Source organism: Oncorhynchus mykiss, chromosome 12 (genome assembly GCF_057628025.1).
Source record: "Oncorhynchus mykiss isolate SJ-2025 chromosome 12, ASM5762802v1, whole genome shotgun sequence".
In the NCBI taxonomy this organism is placed as follows: Eukaryota; Metazoa; Chordata; class Actinopteri; order Salmoniformes; family Salmonidae; genus Oncorhynchus; species Oncorhynchus mykiss.
The window spans coordinates 71,879,058-71,897,633 of record NC_143033.1 but is presented as its reverse complement, the minus strand read 5'-3'; the positions used below and the strand labels follow the sequence as shown (position 1 = coordinate 71,897,633).

General features: G+C 44.5%; 1 protein-coding gene across 3 annotated transcripts in view; it reads left to right on the top strand.

The window, feature by feature from the left end:
- The first annotated feature begins 10,435 nt into the window (after positions 1-10,435).
- LOC110538129 (MAGUK p55 subfamily member 3) overlaps positions 10,436-18,576 on the top strand; it is a 44,481-nt gene continuing 36,340 nt past the window's right edge. For 2 of the 3 annotated variants that reach the window (XM_036938170.2, XM_036938169.2), the window contains exon 1: positions 10,839-10,979. The gene's annotated coding sequence lies outside the window, so the exon portion shown is untranslated. Of the gene's footprint in view, positions 10,980-18,576 lie in introns of all 3 variants that reach the window. The other variant, XM_036938168.2, reaches the window with a different exon arrangement.

Here is an 18,576-nt window from a genome sequence, read left to right as displayed (position 1 = left end):
TGTGCCTTTTCCTTATGTTATCATGCAGAAAAATGTTAATAAACATTGGTGGATGTATCTGTATGTTGTCCACAGTGGATGTATCTGTGTATTGTCCACAGTGGATGTATCTGTGTATTGTCCACAGTGGATGTATCTGTGTATTGTCCACAGTGGATGTATCTGTGTATTGTCCACAGTGGATGTATCTGTGTATTGTCCACAGTGGATGTATCTGTGTATTGTCCACAGTGGATGTATCTGTGTATTGTCCACAGTGGATGTATCTGTGTATTGTCCACAGTGGATGTATCTGTGTATTGTCCACAGTGGATGTATCTGTGTATTGTCCACAGTGGATGTATCTGTGTGTTGTCCACAGTAGATGTATCTGTGTGTTGTCCACAGTAGATGTATCTGTGTATTGTCCACAGTAGATGTATCTGTGTATTGTCCACAGTAGATGTATCTGTGTATTGTCCACAGTAGATGTATCTGTGTATTGTCCACAGTAGATGTAACTGTGTATTGTCCACAGTAGATGTAACTGTGTATTGTCCACAGTAGATGTAACTGTGTATTGTCCACAGTGGATGTAACTGTGTATTGTCCACAGTGGATGTATCTGTGTATTGTCCACAGTAGATGTATCTGTGTATTGTCCACAGTAGATGTAACTGTGTATTGTCCACAGTGGATGTATCTCTGTGTTGTCCACAGTGGATGTATCTGTGTATTCTCCACAGTGGATGTATCTGTGTATTGTCCACAGTGGATGTAACTGTGTATTGTCCACAGTGGATGTAACTGTGTATTGTCCACAGTGGATGTATCTGTGTATTGTCCACAGGTGACAAAGGAAATTCGTCTTTTTGCTCTGATCCCAACAACTTCCCTAGACGACCAACAAACACACGACACACATTGTTGAGAGGAGCACAGGGTCAGTCAGTCGCAGTGCAGAGCCCTTGGAGCCTTGCCTACTACACTTTAATCAAGTTTGAGGAATTAGGAAATCCTAGGATGTCTGCATCCAATTCAACCCATTGCATAGCCGGAAAGACAGAGCTCTATGTTAGTGCTGATAATCCATGGTAACGCAGTGTGTAGCAGAGGGAGGTGGAGTGGATTTGGATTTGGCCCATATGGACAGTGTTGGAATTGACCCATCCTGCTGGTCCAAATAAATCTCCACTAAATTCACCAGAGGGTAGAGGCTCAGCTCTGACCTTGTTTAGGAAGAGTGCACTGCAGATGCCAGATGTGCTTTCATGGAGATTTCAGAGCAAAGCTATCAGATACTGTACTCATTTGGTGTGAGGCAACTCACCTCGATCCAGATTCGGGAGAAGGGAGAGGGACGGAGGATGGATCACCCTTTAAAGGCTCAAGCAATTCACTCAAACGTGAGCAGAGCAACTTCCTGCACTGATATTAATGCTTCTCGGTTTTCTAAATTCTGTTCATTCTGCATGGTTTGCATTTCTTCACACGGAAATTAGGAAGTACAGTGAAAACAGCATCTGCTGTGGTGAGCTTTAGGCTCCAACTAATAGACGCTACCTAGAAAAGAATTTGACAGTTTTTTTTCAGCAATACATTTGGACTGAATTTCAACGTGACTTCACTCTGCAGACTGCACCAGCCACAGCAGGGATGTAGGCCGACATATTGCATTTCACACCAGTCTATAAAAACCTGACTGGGTTGCCACACTGATCGCAGTGTGAAGGAGATCCTTCCCTACACATAGCCGTTCATATTATTGTTATGCTCACAGTGTTTCAACTAGCAGTCCTTTATTACACTGGCTGCACTACCTAGGTTGCATCCCAATAGGCACTATATTCCCTTCATGGTGCACCATTTCTGACCAGGGTCTCCATAGGGAATAGGGTGCCATTTGGCACAGACGTTGTCACCCAGGACGGCCCGCTGCCCTGGTCTGACATCTCCAAAGTCCTGCTGTGGGAGGAGGGATGCCTGTGAATATTTGGCAAGCAGAATGACGTTGTGGCATTAGGACTTAGGAGTCGGATCCTCATATGCTCTTAAGGGCAAACAGGGATTCAGACTGGTGCTGGTAAAGCTGGCATTGAGCGGTCTTAATCTTGACTAGTGGGGCACCAGAGCACGCCCAGAAACCCACACATAGGGGGCTGAAATCAGGGGCTGGCGTATAAATCTCAATTTGCATCCCTGCTGTGGTTAATGCATGTGTGTGTGTGTGTGTGTGTGTGTGTGTGTGTGTGTGTGTGTGTGTGTGTGTGTGTGTGTGTGTGTGTGTGTGTGTGTGTATCAGTGTGTGCATGTGTTCATTCTGTCCTGCAGCTTAACGTCCATCCCTATTGGCATTCGTTTTCGGTTTTAGCACCCTTCTGTCTGTAACTACACCCACACAAATCCTGCAGCCATAGCTCTCGTGAGTAGGCCCTATAGGAGAAAGCACAGTACCTTCTGAAAGTATTCACACACCTGAATTTAAAATGGATACAATTTCAATTTTGTTTCACTGGCCTATGCACAATACCCTATAATTTCAAAATATAATTATATATTTTTATTTTTATTTTTTACAAATGAATAAAAAATGAAAAGCTGAAATGTCTTGCGGCAATAAGTGTTCAATCCCTTTGCTATTGCAAGCCTAAATACGTTCAGTAGTAAACATTCTGCTTAACAAGTCACGTTATAAGTTGCATGGATGGTGTGCAATGATAATGTTTAACGTGATTTTTGAATGACTACCTCATCTCTGTACCCCATACATACAATTAGTTATCTGTAAGGTCCCTCAGTTGAGCAGTGAATTTCAACCACAAAGAACAGGGAGGTTTTCCAATTCCTCGCAAAGAAGGCTTGGATGGCGTATCAATACACTCAGTCACTACAAAGATACAAGCATCCTTCCTAACTCAGGAAAGGAAGGAAACCACTCAGGGATTTCACCAAGAGACTAATGGTGACTTTAAATAGATAAATAGTTTAATGGTTGTGATAGGAAAAAACTGAGGATGGATCAACAACATTGTAGTTACTCCACAATACTAACCTAAATGACAGAGTGAAAAGAAGAAAGCCTGCACAGAATAAAAATATTCCAAAACATGCATCCTGTTTTCAAAAAGTAGAACTGCAAAAAATGTGGTAAATAATTTAAATTCATGTCCTGAATAGCAAGTGTTATGTTTGGAGAAAATCCAACACATCACTGAGTACCACTCTTCATATTTTGAAGCATGGTGGTGACTGCATCATGTTATGGGTTTGCTTGTCATCGGAAAGGACGAGAGTTTTTTAGGATAAAAATAAATGGAATAGAGCTAAGCACAAGCAAAATCCAAAAGCTGGTTCAGTCTGCTTTACAACAGACACTGGGAGAGAAATTCACCTTTCAGCAGGACAATAACCTAAAACACGAGGCCAAATATACACTGGAGTTGCTTACTAACACAACATTGAATGTTCCTGAGTGGCCTAGTTACAGTTTTCTTAAATAGGCCTGAAAATGTACGACAATACTTGAACATGGCTGCCTAACAATGATCAACAACCAACTTTACAGAGCTTGAAGAACAGAATAATGGTCAAATATTGTATAGTCCAGGTGTGCAAAGCTCTTAGAGACTGTATTTCATTTTCAATACATTTGCAAAGATTTGGAAAAAAACATGTTTTCATTTTGTCATTATGGGGTATTGTGTGTAAACGGGTGAGATTTCTTTTCAAATTCAGCCTGTAACAAAAATATGGAATAAGTCAAAGGGGTAAGAGTACTTTCTGAAGGCACTGTACATGGAAGATTCCTCATGCTGTTTAGCCTAGATCAGCCCATCCCAGCCCATAGGTACATGCAGCTGAATTATTGTCCAATGCGCTACACATCCCAGTCATTTGACCCACCAGAGCTGTGGGAATGGGGGCCCTCTTTTTACGGTAAATGTTTCTGAATGTACACTGACTTGCACATACTGAGCTCGCAGTTCTTTCGCCCTTGGTGAGTTGCGCTCAAAATGTACTCTGTATACTTGTTTCATTCGCATCCTGTTACGATGGAAATGCTCACACTGTCGATTCCCTGGAAGTGTGTGTTGTCTTGTATCACTCGTTCCTGGATTTCTCTGAGTCGTATTGCATTATCTTGAAGGACCATACCAACTATAACAGCCTCTTGGTCCTGAGTGAATATAGTTGTCCTTCCACCTGCATGTGGCAGCCTTGCAATTTTACAAAAAGTAGTTGTGCAGATACAAAACATATTAATGCAGTACAATACATACAGTGATAACAGTTTTTCTCAGTCGCTTTGGTGCATTTCTTAGATCAAAAGTGCAATTCTTGATACTACTTGTACAAATTCCAAATCATCTAGTCACTTGTGCACATCATTAAAGCCATTTCTTATTCCTTTGAACAAATTGCAATTGATAATGTACAAGTGTCAGCTTTTTTCGACATTATCAATTGCTCATGTCATGTTGATCAAAATATAGTAAGTAGATGGTTCTCTGTTGAATAGTCTTACCCCTCAAAACATCTAGGCATTAGTTCCTTGCATAAGCCATTACATGCAAAATTGTTGAACTATTTGTCATAAACTGTCAAGCATAGTTTTACACATTTCTATTGGACCTTTTGTACAAAAACGTGAATTGATGAATCGTGCAGGTGAAATTGACCCTCACTCATGAAGGAATGTAAAGTGTTAGTTCAACCAACAATCAACCAGTTGTCTAAATTGCTCAAAAGTGCATCTCATGAAGAATCATTTGGCAAGCATATATAGACAGACCACAACACAGAGTTGGAGCAAGGATGCGTGGTGGAAGGCAAAACAGAGGAAGAGGCAGAAGAGGACATAGGCGCATATCTGATGACATAAGGGCCACTATTGTAGACCATGTTGTCAATCATGGCCTTACAATGGCTGAGGCGGGTCGAAAGGTGCAGCCGAATATTGGGAGATCAACCGTGTCCTCAATTGTTCAAACGTTTCGAAGAGAGAACAGGTATGTCCACCAATGTACAGTGCACTGTTACTGTATATAAGCAGTGTACTGTATACTTCCTACATGCTTCATATTACAGTAGTCCACTTGTATTTCACAGCATACAGAAATATACTCTATACAGATACATACTGCACCTGACATGCACCCACCTGTATGTTTTACAGTAAAATGTGTGTTCGCATAGTTTTTGTCTATGTGAAAGTGTGCGATGCATCACTGCATTTTTCCCCACATAGGACTGCAAGATTACCTCAAACCGGTGGCAGAGGACGCCTTTTCACACCTCAACAGGAGGAGGCTACTTGCACCATGGTCCGAGCAAACAATGCCATGAGACTCAGGGAAATACAAAGGACCATTATAGAAGACAACGATGTCTTTGAAAACATCCATACGGTTAGCATCTCAACCATCGACAGGGTGCTGCATAGAAACCAGATGAGTATGAAACAGCTGTACCGTGTACCATTCCAAAGGAATAAGGACAGAGTGGAGCTACGGTGCCAGTATGTACAGGTAAAACATATATCTATGTAACTACTTTACAGCAACATTTTATAGTGATACATAGTACAGCAAGCATAAACTGCACACATTTCCATTGCTGTGGAGGGAACATGCAGTATACTGTATGTACATTTTATGTCACTCTTCCTTACCAAAACAAATTCAACTGTGTGTTCTGAGATATAGAGTATAATGGAGTTGGAATTAAGTGAACCCTCTCACAACTTTGTATACGTGGATGAGGCTGGCTTCAACCTGACCAAATGCAGAAGGCGGGGTCGGAATATCATCGGTCACAGAGCTACTGTGGATTTGCCAGGCCAACGGGGAGGAAATATCACCATGTGTGCTGCTATTTCGGAGCATGTTCTGAGAAATGCACTTATTATTTTGCACATGTTAGGGATGATGTGAAAAATGCACCAAAGCGACTGAGAAAAACAAACTTTACAAATGTCTTTTGAAATTGCATATAGTGTAGTACAGTAAATTTGCAATTACAAAAATACCTGTTCTCTTCTCTGAATGTCCTTACTATGGTGGACACAGAAAATCGGCTCAAATTGGGTTGCACTCTAAGTCCTGCTTCCCTCATTGTCAGTCCATGGACAAGAACATGCTCTATAACTGTTGCTCGAATTTCATCAGATATTTCCACTCTTTGTCTTCCTCTTCCTCTTCATCATCATCTTCCTCTTTCTTTCCCTCCTCCTCCTCTTCCTCCTCGTCGCCCACCTCGCATACGCACTCGTCCTCTCACATTGTTTCTTCTATCGATTCTCAGACTTTCTCCTTCGCACTGTCAACAACCTGTTTTCTCTCTGAACTGGTTTATATTGGTTTTGTCGCATCATTTGAAACAGGTTAAATACATTTTGAGTGGTTGTGTTCAATCAATGACATGTGTTCTCTATTTGTATTTGATTGTTGCCACTTGTGTTTACCAGTATGGATGACATGTGCATTAGAGTGCATAATGTGTTTTGAGAATGAGAATGTGTTTAGAGTTTTGCTGGAAAGTCTAAGTGAGATCTGCAAATTGTGTTTTACCATGTGAAATGGTCTAAGGTATTGACAACAGACTGCATAATTAGCTAAATGAGTCCAGGCAACTGAGAACTTTGTTCGGCCAATGGGTTTTAGTGTTTTAGCAATTGAGAAAAAACTGCAAAGGTCAGGATCCCGTCCACTGTCTCCTCACTCCCTAACCCCTCCTTTCAGTTCCTCAGTCAGTCGTCAAGCATTGGTTAATTTCCTCGCTCATCCAATCCGGAGGTTCTTCTTGCCCTCCATGTGCTCTGCAATATTGACTTCAACAAAAAATGCATTTCAAATGTTGTGTAAAGGAGAAAACAGGCGTGGATGAAATGAATTCAATTTCTTACCTATGTTTTGTTGTTTAAATACTGTATCAGTTCTGCTGAAAAAATGGGCCGAATTTGCGGTGCTTTGAGCTCATCCTATTTTCTGGTCCACGTGCAGTATCTCTGGCAAAGTGACTTGTCTATCTGATAGCTTCAATCTTGAACGTGCTCCACTGTTATTGGTCGTATCGGATCTTTCTCCTAGCTGTTATCTGTAGCAGCCTGGACAGAGAAGTGGAGATGAAGGGGCCTGAGTTGAGAGCTTTATGGCCTTGAGAAGGCTGTCTGCCAGGAGCTAATGCAGGGAGTGGTAGGGAGGGAGGAGATAGGCAATCATATCGAACACTCCTGGCTGCTACAGGGAGAGAAAACAGCGAGAACCTGGCGCCGAATGGCATTAGGCTAAAAGGGCATTAAGCCCCCAGTCAAACTAAACGGCAGCAATCTGATTTATATAAGAGCGAGAGAGAGAGAGAGAGAGAGAGAGAGAGAGAGAGAGAGAGCAGTAAGTATGAGGGCAGTTAATATCAGGACATTTCAGCACAGTCGTGTAGCTAGCTCTAGCCCAGAGAGATTGATTTGGCCCTGTGATTTCCCCACGAATCATTTCCTATTATTACATATCAAATAATAACAACAAGCCCTTTACACCCACTGGAAAATCCAATAATGTCATCAATAATGATCCATTCTCATGAGATCATATTTTTAGACTAAGTGTAATACAAGAAAAGGGTCATTCAGTGAGTGCCTCTAAAGGACGGACATCTTCCATAACGGAGGAACGACTACATTTCCTCTTAGATCAGTACTGAATCAAGTACAACTCCTGACAGAAGCTGATGCTTGGCAGTGGCACAGTCTGTGTGCATTCTGTCTTTTTATCGTGTGTTTATTTAGTATCTGTCTGAGTCTGTAAGTCATCTAGTCCTTGGAGAGAGGGGGGCGAGTGAGGAAGTGACTCATGCCCAGTGTGGGGGCCTGTTTCAGGCTAGGATGTGTCACGACTCCCTCTCGCCTGATCCAGGGGTTAGATCACGACGTGGCTCCTCTCAAAGGTTATTGTCAGGAGCTGTTGTTAATAGATGCAATGTCTGATCATTTCTATGTAATTGTTGTAATCCATTATGTAATGTGCTTATTGGATTGAGGCTGCTGGCTGTGGATATTGTGTTCGATTCTGATAGGCGGTACAGTATACAGAGCATTCCGAAAATATTCAGACGCCTTGAGTTTCTCCACATTTTGTTACGTTACAGCCTTATTCTAAAATTGATTTAAAAATAATAATAATTATGACATAATGACAAAGCAAAAACTGTTTTTTATACATTTTTTGAAATGTAGAAAAGAAAAACTGAAATATTACATTCATATAAGTATTCAGACACTGAATACTGCACCTTTGGCAGCGAATACAGCCTCAAGTCTTCTTGAGTATGACGGTACAAGCTTGGCACATCTGTATTTGGGGAGTTTCTCCCATTCTTCTCTGCAGATCCTCTCAAGCTATGTCAGGTTGGATGGGGAGCATTGCTGCACAGTTATTTTCAGGTCTCCAGATTTGTTCAATCAAGTCCGGGCTCTGGCTGGGCCACTCAAGGACATTTAGACACTTGTCCAAAAGCCACTCCTGCATTGTTATGGCTGTGTGCCTTGGCTTGTTGTTCTGTTGGAAGGTGAGCCTTCGGCCCCAGTCTGAGGTCCTGAGCACTCTGGAGCAGGTTTTCATCAAGGATCTCTCTGTTAATTTTTCCCTCGATCCTGACTAGTCCCTGCCGCTGAAAAACATCCCCACATCATGATGCTGCCACCACCATGCTTCACCGTAGGGATGGTGCCAGGTTTCCTCCAGATGTGACGCTTCGCATTCAGACCAAAGAGTTCAATCTTGATTTCGTCAGACCAGGGAATCTTGTTTCTCATGGTCTGAGAGTCTTTAGGTGCCTTTTAGCAAACTCCAAGTAGGCTGTCGTGTGCCTTTTACTAAGAAGTGGCTTCCGTCTGGTCACTCTACCATACAGGTCTGATTGGTGGAGTGCTGCACAGATGGTTGTCCTTCTGGAAGGTTCCTCCCATCTCCACAGAGGAACTCTGGAGCTCTGTCAGAGTGACCATCAGGTTCTTGGTCACCTCCCTGACCAAGGCTCTTCTCCCCCGATTGCTCAGTTTGGCTGGGCGGCCAGCTCTGTTTTTTTATTTTAAATTTGCAAAAAAAAACTGTTTTCACTTTGTCGTTATGGTGTATTGTGTGTAGATTGCAGAGGATTTTTTTTACTAAGTCGTTTTTAGAATAAGGCTGTAACGTAACAAAATATGGAAAAAGAGAAGGGGTCTGAATACTTTCCGAATGCACTGTATGTGGTGACAGGTGGTCCAGAGACATTGAATTCTTCCTACTCATTCTAACCTGAATGAAATGAATCATATAAACAACACAAGATAGGTAGTATTATTCTGTCTTTCTCCCTTATGTTGTCTTTGTAGTCAGAGATATCAGTGTATCACACTGTCTCTGTGACCTATATGTGAAATGGATGGCCGGCTGAGAAAGGTAGAGAGGGAGACAGGGATGATATGAAGAAACAGAAAAGCACATAATGTACAGTACAGAGAAACAAACAGATGGTAATGCCCCTGTTTCTATTGACCCCCTCCTCCACACACACACACACTCCTCAAATCCCTCCATTGGTCCCTCCTTTCTCCCCAGAGAGGATGAGGTTAACAGATGCCTGTGAATCAGTTAGACCAGAGACCCATAACGACCTTTATTGTAATTAACGAGGCCGGTTGGCAGGGAGGAGGACGCCCCTCGTACCATGTGACCTCTCAGAGGCCAGGGGTGTCATGATGCTGATATACACACATATTCCAGGTCACGACAGCAACATTCTGTCTGTCTGTCTGTCTGTCTGTCTGTCTGTCTGTCTGTCTCTGCCTGCCTGCCTGCCTGCCTGCCTGCCTGCCTGCCTGCCTGCCTGCCTGCCTGCCTGCCTGTCTGTCTGTCTGTCTGTCTGTCTGTCTGTCTGTCTGTCTGTCTCTGTCTGTCTGCCTGCCTGCCTGCCTGTCTGTGCCAGTGTCACAGTGCCCGAAGGCATAACATACATAGAACATACACATTTCCATATCATTCTGTGTCATGAAGGAGTTTTAGTAAATCCAGTTGCCTTGCATACAAACCATAGTTAGTACAAAAAAATAAGTGTGGTTGTGTCATTTGTGATATAAACACTAAGACAGAGGAATGGCTGTCTGTCACATCTATATCCTTTATTGATGTGTGTAGGTATGTTTATGTGAGAATGTGTTTCTTTATTTGAGAATTATGACTGTCTTTGTGTGTGTTGGTGTGTTTCTCTGTGCTTCTCACTTGTTACCCCGAGGACCCTGGGAGAAATCCTCACATGGCACAAAAGCACACAGACAACACTTGCCCTCCTGTATTACCATGAGAATACAGGGGGGGAACCCCTTATTCAGACGCTGTGTGTCTCTGTGAGAGAGCTACACGTTAGCGGACAAAGGAGAAGCAGCCGCTACCTAGCCAGCGTCCACAGCACCGACACGGGAGGAGCGGGGGAGGGGACAGCACTCTCTCTCCGTCTCTTTTCCATCCTCTAGACTGATCGTGAATGAGAGCGAGAACGCGCCGAGTATCAAAGACAGCCGGGTGAAGGCAATTAACCAGGAGGGCAGAGGGGAGAGGATAGGAGAGAGGGATTGAGAAAACAGAGGGAGAGGGTTAATGGAAGAGAATGGATGCTCTGTTCTGGAGGGTACTGACCATAGACAGTATGCCCTGTATATATCATAACAGATAGCAATATAAAGATCCCAGCTGTCAGCTCCAATACAGCTACAAAGCAGTCTGATGCTGTAGACAGAGAGAATGAGAGAGAGATGGGTAGAGTGAGAGAGCTGGGGAAAGGGGAGGGAGGACCGTGAGGGGAGGGGAGATTTGAGAGAGAGAAGAGAGAGAGAGGGGAGGAGGCGGACACTCTGTAGCAGCAGGTTTGTGAGCGCAGAAGCTGGAGGAGGAATCAGAGCGAAAGAAACAGTGTGGCTGCAGTGAGGAAGGAGAGACACATACAGAGAGAGAAGGACATAGAGAACGGTAAGGAAATCTCTGTGTATATTACTGTCATGTCTGCTCCTTATGTTTGGTATTTCTGGTCTTTCTGTGAAGCGTCAGCTAGAGGAAAATGCTCAGTGGTGCTTCTACACCGTAGCACTGCAGAGAGAGGAGGATGACAGAAGGAGGGAGGAAGAGGGAGAGAGGGCGGAGGATGACAGAAGGAGGGAGGAAGAGGGAGAGAGGGCGCATCAGGCAGAGAGAGGAAGTGGGAACGGAGAGAGGGAGAAGAAGAGAGGAAAAAGCTGAAATAGAGGGAGCTCCCAGCAAGTGAGCCTGCCTGGCCATTAGAACGGTGTGGATGTTGAAGTGCGTGGTAGAGGAGAGGAGAGGGGAGGGGTGTGTTTGACTGACACCATGCAGCAAGGAGGATGTGAAATGTTAACACAGAAGGTTTAACTCCTTATTACTTCATGCTTAATGATATTTGGATTCCCTGGACCGCACTGCTACTTCTGCTGTGTTCTCAAAATGAGATTCCTGATGTTGTGTGTGTGTGTGCGTGCGTGCGTGCGTGTGTGTGTGCGTGTGCGCGCTCGCTTGAGTTTATGCGCATGTGTGTGCATGTCTGTGTGTGTGCATGTCTGTGTGTGTGCATGTCTGTGTGTGTGTGATTGTACAAAAGAGACAGGGTTTTGGCTGTTTGCCAAGGTCCATGTCCCAGCTACTGTAAAATGTATGTCGATTAGAGGAAGATTGAGGGGCTGGTAGTGAGAGTAACGTGTGATGCGTGTGAAAGACACATTTGGACCTTGTCCAAGTATGGTAACCGCTGCTGTCAGCGGTGTTTAGTAACAGTGGATTCGTTGTGTGTTTGTGCAGCCAGTAGCCAGTAGAGCAGAGGTTTCAGACAAGACACAGTCCAACCTCGTTATTGATCAGGGCTGTCAGTGAGAAGCTGTTCATCACTTAGTCATTGTGGTGGCAGGTGTACGTGGGTGCAGGGGGGGGGGGGGGGGGGGGGGGGGGGGGGGGTTGTCATCACTCGCTGATTTTAGAGTTTGTATGCACTGCGTGTCATCACCCACTCACTGACTGTTGTGTAGAATGTTGATGTGCTGTCATACTGAGTTAGAAGCTATTTGGTATCATGCCCCTCTCTACAGAATTTGGTGCCTGCAACATAACGTTTGGTGCCTGCTACATAACATTTGGTGCCTGCTACATAACATTTTGTGCCTGCTTTGTAAATGTCACTTCCCACCAAATGTATAATACAAACCCACAGGCTCAGAATGGAAGCATATTTGACCCTAAAAGTCGGACGGACAGTGTTGACCCAAACCGTGAACGCTTCCTTCTCCGACCGGTAATCTGTTAAAACAGATATGTTTTGTTAATTTGCTTTTAGAGTAGTGGCCAATGCTGTTTTATAATGTGTTGGCTGACCTTTTGACCAAAGAGCTCTTTTTGTTCCTAATGAGGAAACGATTCATTTGCACTTTCTCATGTTACAACCCTTTACATCAATGTAATGTGGTTCCAGGCAGCTTCAGTTCAATAATCAATGATATGTTTCAGCTGCGGTTCCTTGGATGGCAGAATAACAGAATAACTTTATACTCTATACTCAGGTACCATTTCTAGTCATCTCACTAACTACTGCAGAGAGCAAGGTGAGGACAGGAAGAGAGAGAAGAGAGAGAGAGAGAGAGAAAGAGATCGATACGACCTTGCCTGCCACTATAAGGCGTGTTGATGACTGACAACCCACTCATTTGTTTTGACTCACCCATCCCTCACAGATTTGTGTGTGCCAGTCTAAGCTAACTACCAAGTAGTGCGCTGCCAAATAACTTGATTTTCCCCTTGGCGTGACTGGTAAGACGCTTCGGAAGGGCGGTCAAGTGTGTTTGCAAGGCGGAGGTCCCGGGTTTGAGCCCTGAATCAGGAGGAAGCAAGCAAGCAGGGTGACGCACACAACTTGCACCTGGTATACATCTCGTTAATGGTGAGACACACCAAGAACCGGACAGACCAAGCATCAACGTTGAGCCTTTATAAGGAAACAGTGGTCATCGGAAGAAGATGATCCCGCTATGCAAGTCACAGATCTGTGCTTCTTTCCAGTAGAGTCTATGTACAGTATATCCACTGGAGCGATGCTCTGAGTCACTCCTCATACTGTATTCTCACCCAACATCATTAGCATAGCCAGGAAATCTGTGCTCTCAGCAGTCGCTGACCTTTGCCGTGACAACGCTAGAACAACAACAGCAACATACGTTGAGGAGTACGGAACACTAAAAAAAAGGAGCCTGGTAGGCAGGTAACATACGGTGGCTGTACTGTAGTAGCCTGCCTGAGGGGCTCTTATGGGTGCAGTTTTGATAGAGAAGGAACAAATGGTGCTGGGCCCGGCTGGGTCTTGTTGTTGGGTCTGTTGATAGCAGCGAGGCAGGCGAGGCCCACTGGAGCATGTGCAATTGTCTCCTGCTGTTGAACCTGTTGACGTCAGGCAGGACCACTCCAGGGAGCAGGGAAGGATGGCTGGGGACTGTGAGAGCGAGAGAGAGAGAGAGAGAGAGATGCTTGTTTTGGAAAGAGACAGAAGTTCTGTGGGAGGGTCGTAGAGACTGGCATATGACTGTACATATTTGAGCAGGAATGCTGTGTGAGTCCTGTTCTGTGTGATCTCAATCTTTGGGTCCATCTAACTGAATGAGAATGTCCATTCAACGTATCTACATCTGTAAACCAAAGGGCAATATATTGACGTATGAACCACCATATTGGCAGTAATCCACTGGGTGCCACTAATAGATGCCGTCTCTGTGGACATTCTGGAGATTAGGATCTGATTGGCTGAGTTCATAGTTTTGCAGAAGAGCATGTTTGTGTGTGTAAGCTTAACTTGATTTGAGGAGAAATGCCAATTTTATCGAGAAGATTTCTCAGTAGGAATGGAAATATGACGTTGGCGAGTTAGATAAGAAGCCGTGGTGTTTATGTGGTGTCTTTGAATCCTTTTGGCAGGATGTATCACTGTGCTGCGAGAATACTGCTAGAATACTGCTAGAATACTGTGAGAATACTGCTAGAATATTTGTTTCAGTGTATTTGACAGGAGCTAGCTTTTGATGGCTACAGCCCAGTTACAGTGAGATATGTAGATACCTGAAGCCCTCAGACTGGTTTGGCCAATAAGGAGCTCTGTCAGTCTATGTGTGCGTCCCAAATGGCACCCTATTCCCTATACAGTGCACTACTTTTCACCAAGGCCCACTGGTCAAAAGTAGTGTACCAATTGGAAATAGGGTGCCATTTGGGATGCACAATATAACCATAGATCACTTAGCTTTATTACAGTTGACACCCCACCCTGTTTCCCCTGTCAACCCGGCCCCTGTCCCCTGTCCCTTGCCCCCTGCCCCTAAACCACAGACCTGTCTCAAATTGAAATCCCCATCCTCATTGCTTGTGTCTGCCCCCCTCCTCCTCCTATTCCTGTCTCCATCACACCCCCGGGTCCTACTTAGATGTGCCTCTCTCTCTGATGACCTCACAATGGGACTGTGCAACTTGCCCTGGCGGTGATGTCATCCTCCCAGCAGACACAGAGAGACAACATTATGTTATGTGCAGTAAGGGACCAAGTTCCTCTCACTGCTGTAAAGATGCTATATATTCATACTTATCATTCACCTAGGAAGGTCCCCTACTAATTTGTCCTCTGCTAACACTGCTCCTATCCTATATGGTGGTTTCTGTTTTATTCCCTCGAATCGAGTAGAGTCATTATAATCTATGCTATAGTATGGATTGTAGTCTCTGATATGGTTGATGGTTAAAATGATGAAGATGATGACAATGTTCCTGCTGATGTTTCTTCCGAGGCACATTCTAGCCTATGACCCCTGTGTCTTGTTGTCTGGGGCGATGGGGTTGTAGAGCAGTATGGTGCCTGTCGCACAGTACGGTGCCTGTCACACAGTACGGTGCCTGTCAGACAGTATGGTACCTGACACACAGTACAGTGCCTGTCAGACAGTATGGTGCCTGTCAGACAGTATGGTGCCTGTCAGACAGTATGGTGCCTGTCAGACAGTACGGTGCCTGTCAGACAGTATGGTGCCTCTCATACAGTATGGTGCCTGTCACACATTACGGTGCCTGTCATACAGTATGGTGCCTGTCACACAGTATGGTGCCTGTCATACAATATGGTGCCTGACACACAGTACGGTGCCTGTCATACAGTACGGTGCCTGTCAGACAGTATGGTACCTGACACACAGTATGGTGCCTGTCACACAGTATGTTGCATGTCAGACAGTATGTTGCCTGTCACACAGTATGGTGCATGTCATACAGTATGGTGCCTGTCAGACAATACGGTGTCTGTCACAGAGTATGTTGCCTGGCAGACAGTATGGTGTCTGTCACACAGTATGGTGCCTGTCAGACAGTATGGTGTCTGTCACACAGTATGGTGCCTGTATCACACATTACGGTGCCTCTCATACAGTATGGTGCCTGTCACACATTACGGTGCCTGTCATACAGTATGGTGCCTGTCACACAGTATGGTGCCTGTCATACAATATGGTGCCTGACACACAGTACGGTGCCTGTCATACAGTACGGTGCCTGTCAGACTAGGAGACCCCTGCATTTCCGAGAGAGAGGCTGAGGCTAAGACAGGTCTACCCAGCTCAAGGTTACAACCCTCAGCACAGGAGGCTGGTGGAACCTTAATTGGGGAGGACATGGTATGGACATGGAATGGTATCGAACTTATCAAACACATGGTTTCCATGGTTTCAATGTGTTTGATACAATTGCACTCACTCTTCTCAGCCATTATTATGAACCGTCCTCCCCTCACCAGCCTCCTGTGAGTTGTCAGATATACCCAGGCCTCTACCCAGGCCTCGACCCAGGCATTTAACCAGGCCTCTAATCAACACCCTCATTATCGCCTGGTCACGACCTAAGGTACCGATGCCTATTCCCTATACAGGCACAATGTGGGCCTGCGTGGAGCTGTGTGTGTGCATGTCTCTCTGTGTGTGTGTGCGTGTTTCCCTGTCCTGTCCTCAGCTGTCTTTCTGTGTGCATGTCTTTCTGTGTGTGAGCATGTCTTTCTGTGTGCCTGTCTCTCTGTCTGTGTGTGCATGTCTTTCTGTGTGCCTGTCTCTCTGTGTGTGTGTGCATGTCTTTCTGTGTGCATGTCTTAGAAGCCCTTTGTTTTTCTAACTTCATATTTCTGTGTATCTTTGTGACGTAATGTTTCTTTGTACATGTTCTTTTTAGAACATGATAAGTGCGTTGAGGCACTGTGAGCCCGTCTTTCCTCTCTTCTCTCCGCAGCTCCCGTTCTCTCGGCTGTCTTTGTGCTTCGATTTACTAGGCATTCACACCCTGTCTTTGTTAACCTCAGTCTCTGCACATGAGAAAACGAGACATTAACATTTGATCTCCCTATTTCTGGTCCCCGTCCACTGATTCTGCTGTTCAAAGGAGCGGTTAGAGGGAGGAGGGGAACTTTTAAAAGGAAACATACCCATCGTAGGTAATAGGCACGTATAATACATGTAAGTGAATGTTGATGTTGTAGCTCTCATGCTGGGTTTTGTCACAAGTTGTCCTTGATTATAAACTGAGTGGTTAGAGCCCTGAATGCTGATTGGCTGACAGCCATGGTATATCAGACCGATTACTACAGGTAATTTTTGCTGCTCTAATTACATTGGTAACCGGTTGATAAAAGCAATACGGCACATTGGGGGGCTAAGGGCTGTATCCATGCACTCCACGTTGCGTGGTGCATAAGAACAGCCCTTAGTCGTGGTATACTGGCCATATACCACACCCCCTCGTGCCTTATTGCTTAAGTATTCTGCATCAGCAAGACTGCTGCCAACTGTCACATTTCGAAGAATGCTCTTGTGCTGGGCTTTTTCAAGACAGTACAGGGCCTACTGCTTCAGATTGTTACCAACTGTCATTCTAGTGTATCTCCAAGGAAGAATTGTGTTTATGTTTCTTCTTTTTGTCTTCAGCTTCTTAGTGAAAAATGGCTACATGTCACATCCTGACCTTAGTTCCTTTTTTATGTCTCTATTTTAGTTTGGTCAGGGCGTGAGTTGGGGTGGGCAGTCTATGTTTTTGTTCTATGTTTTGTATTTCTGTGTTTGGCCTGGTATGGCTCCCAATCAGAGGCAGCTGTCTATCGTTGTCTCTGATTGAGAACCATACTTAGGTAGCCTGTTCCCACATGTGTCTGTGGGCAGTTGTTTTTTTTGTTTTGTGTGTCTTCACCTTACAGAACAGTTTCGTTCACGCTCTCGCTTTGTTTTTGTTTTTTAGTTATTGCAGTGTTCAGTTTATTTATTAAAATTAACATGGACACTTACCACGCTGCGTTTTGGTTCTGATCCTTCCTATTCCTCATCCGAGGAGGACAACGATCGTTACACTACCCTTGTGGCGTGGCACTTGGGAATAGAAGTTTCTATTCTCACAGGAGATACAGAACAAGAAAGAGGCATCCATCCCCCCCTCCTTACCTCCTCATTCTCTCATCTCTCCAACCCTCCCACTGTTTCATTCTCTCTGTTCATAATTCATGAGCTGGTTGCTGTCTCAGGAGTTAAGCCTGCTGTAATTACGTAGCATCGCAGCAGCACGGTGAGGAAGAACCTGAAGCACACTCTGATAGGAGAATACACTCTAGGTTACAACACTGCACCTGTAAAGAGCTATTATTGTACCTGCTTAAACCGTACATGAAGAGCTCTCCACCTCGCTAGTTATTGTACATGCAGAGCTGAATGCAGCTTGTCCTTATGAAACATCAAATACTTAAAACTATGGGGCAAAAAAGTATTTAGTCAGCCACCAATTGTGCAAGTTCTCCCACTTATAATTTTCATCATAGGTACACTTCAACTATGACAGACAAAGTGAGAAGAAAAAAAATCCAGAAAATCACATTGTAGGATTTTTAATGAATTTATTTGCAAATTATGGTGGAAAATAAGTATTTGGTCAATAACAAAAGTTTATCTCAATACTTTTTTCTATACCCTTTGTTGGCAATGACAGAGGTCAAACGTTTTCTGTAAGTCTTCACAAGGTTTTCACACACTGTTGCTGGTATTTTGGCCCATTCCTCCATGCAGATCTCTAGAACAGTGATGTTTTGGGGCTGTTGCTGGGCTACACAGACTTTCAACTCCCTCCAAAGATGTTCTATGGGATTGAGATCTGGAGACTGGCTAGGCCACTCCAGGACCTTGAAATGCTTCTTACGAAGCCACTCCTTCGTTGCCCGGGCAGTGTGTTTGGGATCATTGTCATGCTGAAAGACCCAGCCACGTTTCATCTTCAATGCCCTTGCTGATGGTAGGCTTTGTTACTTTGGTCCCAGCTCCCTGCATGTCATTCACTAGGTCCCCCAGTGTGGTTCTGGGATTTTTGCTCACCGTTCTTGTGATCATTTTGACCCCACGGGGTGAGATCTTGCGTGGAGCCCCAGATCGAGGGAGATTATCAGTGGTCTTGTATGTCTTTCATTTACTAATAATTGCTCCCACAGTTGATTTCTTCAAACCAAGCTGCTTACCTATTGCAG